Genomic DNA, 13075 nt, shown 5'->3' on the forward strand with positions numbered 1-13075 from the left:
CTGTAAGTAAAACATCGATGTCCATGGAGACGCTTTCCCTATTTTATTTTAGGTCTCCGCCACCACCCTCGAAGAGCATCTGCGCTCGCTACTGACAAATGAGGTGACACACTACTTTAGTACACTGCGCCCACACACTACTTTAGGCCACACACACTGCGCCCACACACTACTTTAGGCCACTCACACTGCGCACACACACTACTTTAGGCCACGCACACTGCGCCCAAACACTACTTTAGGCCACACACTCTGCATCCTCACACACTGTGCACCCTCAATGCAACATACACTCTAAATAACACTCAGTGCCACATAATAACACACCACATAATTACACTGCACTCAATGCAACATACACTCCAAATACCACTCAGTGCCACATAATTACACTGCACTCAATGCAACATACACTCCAAATACCACTCAGTGCCACATAATTACACGCAACATAATTGCACTCTACTCAATGCAGCATACACTCCAAATACTACTCTGTGCCACAAAATTACACACCACATAATTACACTCTACTGAATGCTACACACACTCCACACAATACCCCTCAGTGCCACATAAATGTATGCTACATAATTACACTGCACTCAACGCAACATACACTCCAAATACCACTCCGTGCCACGTAATTACATGCCACATAATTACATGCCACATAATTACACTGCACTCAATGCAGCATACACTCCAAATACCACTCAGTGCCGCATAATTACATGCCACATAATTATTCTATCCATCTATCTATCGCCCTCACTCTATCGCCCTCATTCTATCTATTGCCCTCACTATATCTATCTATCGCCCTCACTCTATCTATCGCCCTCACTCTATCTATCTATCGCCCTCACTCTATCTATCTAGCGCCCTCACTCTATCTACCTATCGCCCTCACTCTATCTACCTATCGCCCTCACTCTATCTACCTATCGCCCTCACTCTATCGCCCTCACTCTATCTAGCGCACCACCACAGCATCACTCAGGGGCACCACAGCAGCACTCAAGGGCACCACAGCAGCACTCAGAGGGCACCACAGCAGCACTCCGAGGGCACCACAGCAGCACTCAGGGGCACCACAGCAGCACTCAGGGGCACCACAGCAGTACTCAGGGGCACCACAGCATCACTCAGGGGCACCACATCATCACTCAGGGGCACCACAGCATCAATCTGTGCAACGATTCAACAACAACTGGTTCAAATATGTTCTATCAATGTTTCAAGCTTTATTACAAATGTCACAAAAAGATGTTAATATTTCACTTCTGTTCTTGGATTTTCGTCACAATAAAGTACACTGAACATAATATTCACAAAAGTTATTTACTAAAGTTTAAGCTATTCCCATTATAAATTACAATAACTTTTATTTAAGTATTAATTATTTAAAAAAAATAATCCATTGTTATTTGTAATATCAATACATCTAAGTCACGTAAATACAACACATATTGCATTATAAATGCTATAGGTGTCACATTTGCGAAAGTTATAACTATTGGCACTGTAAATGACAAAGCTATTAATTTCGCTATTTTCAAAACCAACACTTAAATAAAAAATGTGTCATTTACAATACCAATAACTCAACTTTTCTAATGCGATACCTATTGTATTGCAAATGCTTGTTACTATTTGTGAATGGTTAGACAAATAGGAGTCAAACCACTTTATGGCTGTCCTATCCATGCCCATCCATTCTTTCAGGATGCTGATCAGAAGGTGGTGGTTTACAAAAGCAGCCGAAAGGTCTAGAAGCACAAGTAGACACATTAGTGATCGAACTGCTCACTTTACACAGTACTGCTGAGAAGAAATCCCATTTTCTTCCTAATTTGGGGAAACAGATTAGATTTGAATGATCAGTTCCTCAAAACAGATTAGAGTTGGAATTTTATTTTCGTGCACATATTTTGTTAGTTTGCACCCTCGCACAGGAACAATGTCAAGCATTCTATCTTCTGGTGCAGTTTTAGAACTGTCGCTATTTCTTCTGGCACAGGGTTTATGACCCTTTTCAGACAGCCACAGTTTGTCACAGGTGCATCCATTGTGTTGACGTGGTTCTTGATTGTACTAAAGACAGATTATTTTGTGGCCAACTATTCCAAACAGTTTTAAAACACCTTTTAGCTGGTATATTAGGAGAAATTAATTTTAAAGTGCACCATTGTTTTAAAAAGTAAATCTTCGGCTTGTTTCCCTAGACACTTCTAGGAAAGGTTTCGTCCTCTCACTGTACTTGGTCACTGAGGTGCCGTTTCCAACCCATAATTTGGGTGAAAGACAGTATGTCAGCTGGTGAGGAGGGCCCATTTGAGGGTAAATGCTTCAGTAGTTTTAAATAGGTAAGCAGAGGAGTACAATTCGACGCATTTATTCGCTTGGCTCTATGTTCCAACAATGGCATTTTTGAAATTCATAACTTTTTCTCACACCTTCGCATGTTTTGGAAACTTTATACATTTGAGAATTCCTTCACAGAAAAGGTTTTGATCAAAATTCTTCAACAAGCAACATTTTGCTAACTTAATTAGATTATGAAACCCTTAAGAAGTACAACGTTTGTAAACTATACAAAACTTTGTATGGTGGACACAATTTGCATCACAGCAAAAAATCACATATTTCAGTAAAAACAGTCTTAGGGTCAACTGGAACATTACTTCAGATAACAGTGCTGTAGGTAAACAGGATTTTTGCAGGGGCCCCCCACCTTTTGCCCCTATTTGGACTGCTACATGCTGGTTTTTGACTCTGGCAGTGCACTGGCGCCTATTAACCAGGCCCCAGTACCAGTGCTCTCCCACTAAATAAAATATATGTGAATTGGTAACCCCAATTGGTTTGCAACTTAATCCCTTATAAGTCCCTGGTAAATGGTACCCGTGGAACCCAGGGCATGAGAGTTAAAGGGGTCTCCAGGGCCCGAAGCACTGATTGTGCCACCCTGAGTGACCCAATTAAACAGATGAGAGCAGGCCTGCCATTGTAGACTGCAGGAGCTGTGCAAACTGCTCCAACTCGACTTTGCCTTCACTATGTGCAGCAAGGTAAAAGCACTATTTTTAATATAGTAAGTCACCCCTAAAGAAGGCCACCTAAGCCAAGGAGGCAAGGCACATTATATTAAAGGTGTGGCTTATAAGTGCAAGCTTATATGTCCCTACAGTAACCTCTTACCATTAAAGGCTACTATAAGTGATCAGTGGGCCGTAGGATAACATGTATTTACAACAAGGGGTGGTGAGGGACAGAGTCTCTGAATTAAGCAGAAAACTCTCACCCAGTCAAGAGATCAGGGCTAGATCCAACACCGTTTTTTAGCTCACTGCACCATCCCAGTTTCAGAACCTGGCTGTATGCAAATTAGTCTGTTCCTGTCCCAGTGCATGATGGGAACAGGGCAAACCAAACTACAAAAGCCAATTCTTACACTGGGAAGGAAACAAGCTCCCGGGGACCGGTTTCTGGCATTACAGCCGTCTTCGGCCCGGTTTGCTTGAATCCTGATGGTGCAATGAGCAAGGGACTCACATCTGAGTATACCCTTCCACGCTTAGGGTGGACAAAAATATTTACAACAAGGGGTGGTGAGGGACAGAGTCTCTGAATTAAGCAGAAAACTCTCACCCAGTCAAGAGATCAGGGCTAGATCCAACACCGTTTTTTAGCTCACTGCACCATCCCAGTTTCAGAACCTGGCTGTATGCAAATTAGTCTGTTCCTGTCCCAGTGCATGATGGGAACAGGGCAAACCAAACTACAAAAGCCAATTCTTACACTGGGAAGGAAACAAGCTCCCGGGGACCGGTTTCTGGCATTACAGCCGTCTTCGGCCCGGTTTGCTTGAATCCTGATGGTGCAATGAGCAAGGGACTCACATCTGAGTATACCCTTCAACGCTTAGGGTGGACAAAAATATTTACAACAAGGGGTGGTGAGGGACAGAGTCTCTGAATTAAGCAGAAAACTCTCACCCAGTCAAGAGATCAGGGCTAGATCCAACACCGTTTTTTAGCTCACTGCACCATCCCAGTTTCAGAACCTGGCTGTATGCAAATTAGTCTGTTCCTGTCCCAGTGCATGATGGGAACAGGGCAAACCAAACTACAAAAGCCAATTCTTACACTGGGAAGGAAACAAGCTCCCGGGGACCGGTTTCTGGCATTACAGCCGTCTTCGGCCCGGTTTGCTTGAATCCTGATGGTGCAATGAGCAAGGGACTCACATCTGAGTATACCCTTCCACGCTTAGGGTGGACAAAAATATTTACAACAAGGGGTGGTGAGGGACAGAGTCTCTGAATTAAGCAGAAAACTCTCACCCAGTCAAGAGATCAGGGCTAGATCCAACACCGTTTTTTAGCTCACTGCACCATCCCAGTTTCAGAACCTGGCTGTATGCAAATTAGTCTGTTCCTGTCCCAGTGCATGATGGGAACAGGGCAAACCAAACTACAAAAGCCAATTCTTACACTGGGAAGGAAACAAGCTCCCGGGGACCGGTTTCTGGCATTACAGCCGTCTTCGGCCCGGTTTGATAAATAACAGTGATGGATCAAGCCCTGATCTTTGGACTGGGTAAGAGTGGTCTGCTTAATTCAGACACTCTGTTCATCACCACCCCCTTTTCTGAATCGTTTTTGGCCACTATAGGTGTGGCAGGGTATACTCAGACATGAGTCCCTTTCTCACTGCACCATCAGGATTCAAGCAAGCCGGGCCGAAGAAGACTGAAATGCCAGAAACCGGTCCCCGGTAGCTTGTCTCCTTTCTGGTGAAGAATTGGCTTGGTAGTTTAGTCTGCCCTGTTCCCATGATGCACTGGGCCAGGGACAGACTGATTTGCATATAGCCAGGTTCTGAGCTGGGACGGTGCAGTGAGATAAATAACGGTGATGGATCAAGCCCTGATCTTTGAACTGGGTAAGAGTGGTCTGCTTAATTCAGACACTCTGTTCATCACCACCCCCTTTTCTGAATCGTAGGATAACATGGGCTGGCACCCCTAGGTTGCCAGCTTCATTTTGATACTGCCGAAATTTGTCATGTTTGGTATCAAACAACTTGCATCATCATTCCTGAAATGATTCTCATGTCAGAGTCAATGTGGCATGCACCCAGGTGGATACCTTACAGGCTGTCCCAGCCTTTCGTTTGCCCTGGCTGACAGCCCGCAGCCGCTGCAGCCAAAATGGGAATCTGACCCCCTACCAGGAGGTGCAAACTCTCCTGGGAGTCAAAAACAATGGCCTAGCCAGGAGGTGGGGCCTCCTTCAGTAGCACGTCAACATGGTGAGTTTCAAAGCTTTTACCACCTCTGATAGACATCCAGGCTGCATCCCAGAGGAGGAAACAGCCATACACCTGCCCTGGGTACCTTTGCACCCAGGGAGGCAGGAAAATTATGTAGTCAGTAGGTGTACACCCCCAGAAGGCTAGCAACATGCCTAGGGTAGGCTCCCGGGTCTGTACAGCCAAAGAAGGTTTTTCAATTTGAAAAGTGGCAGAAAAGAGGTTTCTGGCTAGAAAAAGTAAGACACAACCTCCCGGATGTAGTCACCTCAGGGGCAGATTAGCCATTGGGCTTAGTAGCCCATTGGCTACTTGCACCAACACCCCTAAATCTGGGATTCAAGGGGCACTCTTGGCACCAGAATCTCAGTTCCGATTTGAATTTCAACAGCGCACAAAGAAAAGACCCGAGTTTGTGATTACATGACCTGCACAAAACAAAGGCGTGATCCTCTACATCTGTGGCAAACATCCTGATACTGAGACTCGTACTGAACTAAAGACCGGTTCCCTCAGTTAGAGCCAAAGGCAGCTACAGACTCCCTTGGACAAGAGGCACTAACCCCCTGCGGTCCGTAGGTAGAATCAATGTCCCTGAATCAAAGAATCACTGGCCATGGGGCCCTCCGAGGGTTCGCCCAAATGCAAATGGTTGAGTGCATTGTGGGAAATGAGGTCCTGACTTCCAGCAAGAATCAGGTGGCTATTGTTTTCCCCCATACCTCCAGACATCGAAACAACTTCTCGCTGACCTTACTGCTGCCATGACTTGTCAGTGGCAAGTCCGGGTACCACCACTTATACTCAACGCTGTAACATCTCCTTCAACCGACATCCTCAGTGGGTCGGTTATCCACTTTTTGCATCCGTTTCCTTGCCAGCACCATCCAAGCAGTAGAACAAACTCCCCCACGGCTCTGCTTCAACATCAGGAACAGCCAGAGCAACTCAGCACCCGGACCCTACAAGCCAGGTAAAATTCAACTGACTATCATGGCCTGCTCCAGAGACCGATAATCAATTTAGGGGGGGAGAAAGAGATTCGATCCTTTCAGTCTCCTGTTTAATTACATCTCATCAAATGGGGAAAGGATCACTTGTCCTGCGAAAAACTCAGGTCTGCAGGTTGGTAACTGGGTGTCTCCCAATAAAATGACCCTCATACATGTGTGTTTTAGTACTTTCTTGCTTTCGTTAGCGGTATATGATGTGTCCCCGCTTGTATCACACGTGCGTGTGTAATCACTGGGTCAATTCATTTGTGTGCACCCTCCAATTTAAAAATTTTTTTTTTAATCACTTTCCCGACCACTTTTTTCCACGATCACTACTGCCTTAAACTTAAGGTATAACCTCCTGGTGGAGGGTGCACACAAATGAATATATTTAAACAGTTTAGTAGGTAAATCTATATGTCAAGAGTCTTTACTCATAGTGTAGAAAAAAGGCTAAACGGGTGTAAATTGCTACAAACAATCATTCTACCCGTTACGAGTATTTATGTAACCGGTATATCCCCTGCCACGCATATACAAGAGACCCGGTAGGGGCGTTTTCTAGTGGCACGCTCGGGCGTTTAGGGTTAGAAAACCACAAGATCGTATTGAGGCATTATCATTCATATTGCCGGCATCGCTGCCAGTAAAGGCCTCTCACACACTCACCTCTCCGTCGGTGTCTCCCAACGTCCCTCTGGGCTATTCTGGGGAGGCACCGAACGAGAGAAAAGGGCGGGTATATCAGTGAAGCTTGACAAGCAGGTGCGGTGTGTTCTGGGAATTGTAGTTTCCCTTCATAAAAGCAGAAGAAAATCAGTAATTCTAGATTTCAATTGTTTATGTTTTGTTGTAAAAGAAAGGATTTCTCTTTCAGTAAGGTATCACGGGTGGTATAGGGATATATTTCTACTAATTTGTTTAATAGATTTGCTTACAGACAGACTCGGCCCCGTTAAAGTGACATCCAAGGTATCGGTTCATTGAGACCATCCTTGTCACTGTTTAGTTTGTAGACCCATTTCTGTTCGATTCTAAACAGAAACTTGCCTATATCAGGACAGTGCTCCGGTATGGTAGGTTGTTCCAGTATGGTCCATGTGAAATCACTATGACCGTGTCCCTTTTCCAAAAAATGAGCTGTTAAGCATGTCGCTTGTTTGCGGCATCGGACAGTACTCTTGTGTTCACCAATTCTTATTTTCGTTTTGCGAGTTGTCATGCCCACGTATCTCTTAGGGCACGGGCAGTTGATCATATAGATGGTATTCTCACTGTTGCAATTGGTGAATTTGCGCTGTTGCCATGGGCGCATTGTTCCGATGTCGACACTGGTGGATTTAGTGGTTTGGGGACATACCGAACAGTTACCGCAAGGATGGTGTCCTTGTACGGGAGGCAGATCCCACAAGGTACCGACTTGTCTGGACGATTTGCTTTTTGGTCTAGTATGGACCAATTGATCTTTTATGTTGGGTCCTCTCTTAAAAGCAAATAGGGGAGGAGGTAAGGTGTCTCCGCTGGTGTTCAAGATGGACCAGTGTTTGGTTATAATTTTCCGAACCTCGTTCGATTTTGTGTGAAAAGTATTCACAAATGCCATCCTTTTGGTTTTTTCTCTTGGGGTGGCAATGTCCAAAAGGGCGTCCCTGTTGTTGTTTGACGCCCTTTTCTTGGATTGGCGGATGATCTTCGTGGGGTACTTTTTTTCACGCAGATGTTCCGAAAGTGTCTGTGAGTGTTTCTCAAAGGCTTCCTTGGTAGAGCAGTTCCTCTTGAGTCTCAGGAACTGCCCGAAGGGTAAGTTTTCCCTGAGAGCTCTAGGATGGCAGCTTTCGAAGTTGAAGAGCGCATTCCGTGCCATGGGCTTCCTATACAGCTCTGTTGTTAATCCATCATCTGTTGCCACTATAAGGAGGTCCAAGAAGGCCAGTTCTTTTCTGCTGAATTCTACTGTGAACTTCAGGAATTCATTGCAATTATTTAGCCAGCTATGGAATTCCAATAGGCTGGCCTCAGAGCCTCTCCATACGACAAAGATATCATCTATGTACCGCTTCCAAACAAGAAGCGATACATAGTAGGGATTGTCCTGATTCAATATTTTGGTCTGTTCTAGCACATGGACGTATAGATTCGCCAGACTGGGCGCGAAAACGCTGCCCATGCTGGTTCCAGAGGTCTGGAGATAGATGGTGTCTTCGAATTTAAAGTAATTTTCTTTCATCGCCAGCTCAGCTAGGTCCATGATGAAGGCAACTGGAGTTATCGAATGCAAATCCCTTTCTTGGAGTATGTTACCCACCACTTCCAGGGTCTCTGTTTGAGGAATTGATGTATATAAGGATTCTACATCGAATGAAACGAGTAGATCCATGGAGGTGTCAAAGCTTATGTCCGGAAGCAGTCGTAACATGTCTTTGAGGTATGTGGGCATCTCTTTGACAATGGGATTGAGAAAGAAGTCAACAAATGTGGATAATGGCTCCAAAATGGATCCAATGCCAGAGATGATTGGTCTCCCGGGTGGTGGTCTCTGTGGTTTATGCACCTTTGGCAGGCAGTAGAAATAGGGGATCGATGGATGGGAGGTACATAGATATTGTCCCTCTTGGGGAGTAATCCATCCTTCTGATGTTGCCTCTTCCACTAGTTGGCTGATCCTGGTCTTCAGTCTATCTGTGGGATCGCCCTTTAAAGGTACATATGACTTACGATCTTGTAGTTGCCTTAAGCATTCTTGTCTGTAAGTTTCTTTGTCTAAGATGACAATTGCACCGCCTTTGTCTGCAGGCTTTATTATGATTGCTTCATTGGTTGTTAAAGCCTGCAGGGCTGATCTTTCTTTGTTAGGTAAACTAACAAAAGGTCTTGATTTCTTTGTTTTGAAGAGCAGATCAATGTCTGTTTCCACCGCCTCTTCAAAAGTTTGGACTCTGGTAGGTAATCCAATAGTCGTGGGATTGAAGGTCGATGGTCTTTTTAGACCGGTGTTGACGACAGATTCTGTATTTTCTCCAGGGTTCTGTTTCGCAAAGAGATAATGGAGTCTAACCTTCCTGAATAGTTTGGAGATTTCAACTTGAGTGTTGAACTGATCACCCTCGTGGGTTGCCACAAAACCCAACCCACGGTTAAGAAGGTTCTCTTCTTCATTAGACAGTGAGTAGGAGCTCAGATTGATCCCGGGACTGGTTGGTCGGTTGTTCCGCTCGTTCCCGCTCCGTCCTGTGGGATCTGTTTGCCACTCCTCAAGTCCATTGTCGGTTGTTGTACCGGCGTTGTCCATCGGACTTGGGATCCTTGTCCCTGTCTTCTTCTTCCTCTGTTGGTCCTCTGGCCAAACCCTAAAAAAGACTGCTGTCCTTGGGCTTGTTGCATTTGATGAGGGAAGAAAGGTGGTCCCATTTGGGGAAAGTTTGGACCGTACATCCATGGGCCTGGTTGCCAGAAGGGTTGAAACTGATTCTGGCCAAAGTTGTTAAAATTGCCTCTACGTCCTCTTCTGTTGCCACGTCCCTTAAAGGGGCGTCCATTGCCGCGTTGGGATGTTTCAGAATCACTGGAGTTATCGTCAGAGCTTGAGGTGGCGTAACTAGAACCTCTTCGACCTCCACTTTGATTAAATGTTGGGGCTACATAAGAATCACTAGTGTATGGGTACACTTTTTCACTAGAGAATTTGGCTAGGTCTTTTTTAAATTTCTCCATTTTCGTGAAAAGAATAGATTCTTTAAATTCAGTGTTTTTCTTGTTAGTATCGTCTTGCCCGGACTTAAAGGCTGGAGTTTTTAAAGTAGCCTTGATTTTCCCTTCAAGTAGTTGTATCTCAACTAAGATCTTATCAGCTACACGTTTAGCCATTTTTATAATGAGGACTAGCCAGTCCCTAGTGCACCTCCAGGCAATCAATGACCAATCTTTCAGAAAGTCCTTCTCATCCAAGAAAAGTCTTGGTGTATTGGTCACGATTAGTCCTGACGGTGCACAGTTGCCATGTAGATATTGTGCCATGGTTACGCCGTGTACAGTAGTTCTTGAATGGGATTTTTTCAAGATCAAGATTTTGTTCCAACCCTCATCAGTGGTGCTTACTGCAAGGGGGATATTCTCCAATAGACTGGGGTTATCATCTAGAATGTTCTGAATCTCTGCTTCTTCAAAAGCTAGACCACTGTTTGAGGCCATTGTGAATGTTTGTTTTATGCACAGATACTTGCAGAGATTACAAGGGAAAAGGGAATGTTCTACGATTGAGGCAAAGTCAAAACAGAGCTACAAAACAGACAAAGAGAGGTGTATGTCTGTTATTTTCAGAAAAAGACCCACAGCCGAGGCTGTACTCAATCACAAAACACACTATATAAATGAGGGTCTAAGGGCTAGTTTTAAGACTCTGAACTGGACACATGCCCCCAACATCAGACTTACTACAACAAAAGGTATCCAGGAGTCACAACCAAGTGTTTTTGCTCTAGACTGACCACCATGTGACTTACAAGTTAGATTGTGAATTAAATATTGTTCATATGTGAAAAACCATTCAACTACTCATACACTCAACATGCAACCCAGGTAGGAATTTTTCCATCAGTTGCCGTTCTGTACCACCACTATCACATCATTTGGGTCCTCCTTACCCAGGAGTTAGTACAAGAGAGCAGTCACACTATGTGGAGTGTGAAGACTGTGTGAGTGAGGAGGCTGATGTTATTTGTTTCGCTGGGTGGTATCGGTATGGTGTTGAAATGATAGTTACAACTGAAAGAAAGCAGTGCAGTGAAAAAGAGTGGTAGTGAGTAAAATTAGGTGGAACTGAGTAGAATAGGTGCTTTATTAGTTTCTCTCAGACCCCCAAGTCTAAAAACGGGTGAACAGTGAAAAGTAGATTTAACAAAATATCTACTTGCAAGTGGTCGACATGTTTCTGCATATAAGCGGAAGATATCCTATGCATTCGTCAGGACCTAGATGTTGCTACTGCTTGCATGATTTAGTGATAAAAAGTTAAAGAAATAAAAGGGAAAAATTTCACCTGCGAAACAGAACCCTGGAGAAAATACAGAATCTGTCGTCAACACCGGTCTAAAAAGACCATCGACCTTCAATCCCACGACTATTGGATTACCTACCAGAGTCCAAACTTTTGAAGAGGCGGTGGAAACAGACATTGATCTGCTCTTCAAAACAAAGAAATCGAGACCTTTTGTTAATTTACCTAACAAAGAAAGATCAGCCCTGCAGGCTTTAACAACCAATGAAGCAATCATAATAAAGCCTGCAGACAAAGGCGGTGCAATTGTCGTCTTAGACAAAGAAACTTACAGACAAGAATGCTTAAGGCAACTACAAGATCGTAAGTCATATGTACCTTTAAAGGACGATCCCACAGAGAGACTGAAGACCAGGATCAGCCAACTAGTGGAAGAGGCAACATCAGAAGGATGGATTACCCCCCAAGAGGGACAATATCTATGTACCTCCCATCCATCGATCCCCTATTTCTACTGCCTGCCAAAGGTGCATAAACCACAGAGACCACCACCCGGGAGACCAATCATCTCTGGCATTGGATCCATTTTGGAGCCATTATCCACATTTGTTGACTTCTTTCTCAATCCCATTGTCAAAGAGATGCCCACATACCTCAAAGACACGAAAGACATGTTACGACTGCTTCCGGACATAAACTTTGACACCTCCATGGATCTACTAGGTTTCATTCGATGTAGAATCCTTATATACATCAATTCCTCAAACAGAGACCCTGGAAGTGGTGGGTAACATACTCCAAGAAAGGGATTTGCATTCGATAACTCCAGTTGCCTTCATCATGGATCTAGCTGAGCTGGCGATGAAAGAAAATTACTTTAAATTCGAAGACACCATCTATCTCCAGACCTCTGGAACCAGCATGGGCAGCGTTTTCGCGCCCAGTCTGGCGAATCTATACGTCCATGTGCTAGAACAGACCAAAATATTGAATCAGGACAATCCCTACTATGTATCGCTTCTTGTTTGGAAGCGGTACATAGATGATATCTTTGTCGTATGGAGAGGCTCTGAGGCCAGCCTATTGGAATTCCATAGCTGGCTAAATAATTGCAATGAATTCCTGAAGTTCACAGTAGAATTCAGCAGAAAAGAACTAGCCTTCTTGGACCTCCTTATAGTGGCAACAGATGATGGATTAACAACAGAGCAGTATAGGAAGCCCATGGCACGGAATGCGCTCCTCAACTTCGAAAGCTGCCATCCTAGAGCTCTCAGGGAAAACCTACCCTTCGGGCAGTTCCTGAGACTCAAGAGGAACTGCTCTACCAAGGAAGCCTTTGAGAAACACTCACAGACACTTTCGGAACATCTGCGTGAAAAAAACGACCCCACGAAGATCATCCGCCAATCCAAGAAAAGGGCTTCAAACAACAACAGGGACGCCCTTTTGGACATTGCCACCCCAAGAGAAAAAACCAAAAGGATGACATTTGTGAATACTTTTCACACAAAATCGAACGAGGTTCAGAAAATTATAACCAAACACTGGTCCATCTTGAACACCAGCGGAGACACCTTACCTCCTCCCCTATTTGCTTTTAAGAGAGGACCCAACATAAAAGATCAATTGGTCCATACTAGACCAAAAAGCAAATCGTCCAGACAAGTCGGTACCTTGTGGGATCTGCCTCCCGTACAAGGACACCATCCTTGCGGTAACTGTTCGGTACGTCCCCAAACCACTAAATCCACCAGTGTCGACATCGG

Source organism: Lissotriton vulgaris, chromosome 1_1 (genome assembly GCF_964263255.1).
Source record: "Lissotriton vulgaris chromosome 1_1, aLisVul1.2, whole genome shotgun sequence".
NCBI lineage: Eukaryota > Metazoa > Chordata > Amphibia > Caudata > Salamandridae > Lissotriton > Lissotriton vulgaris.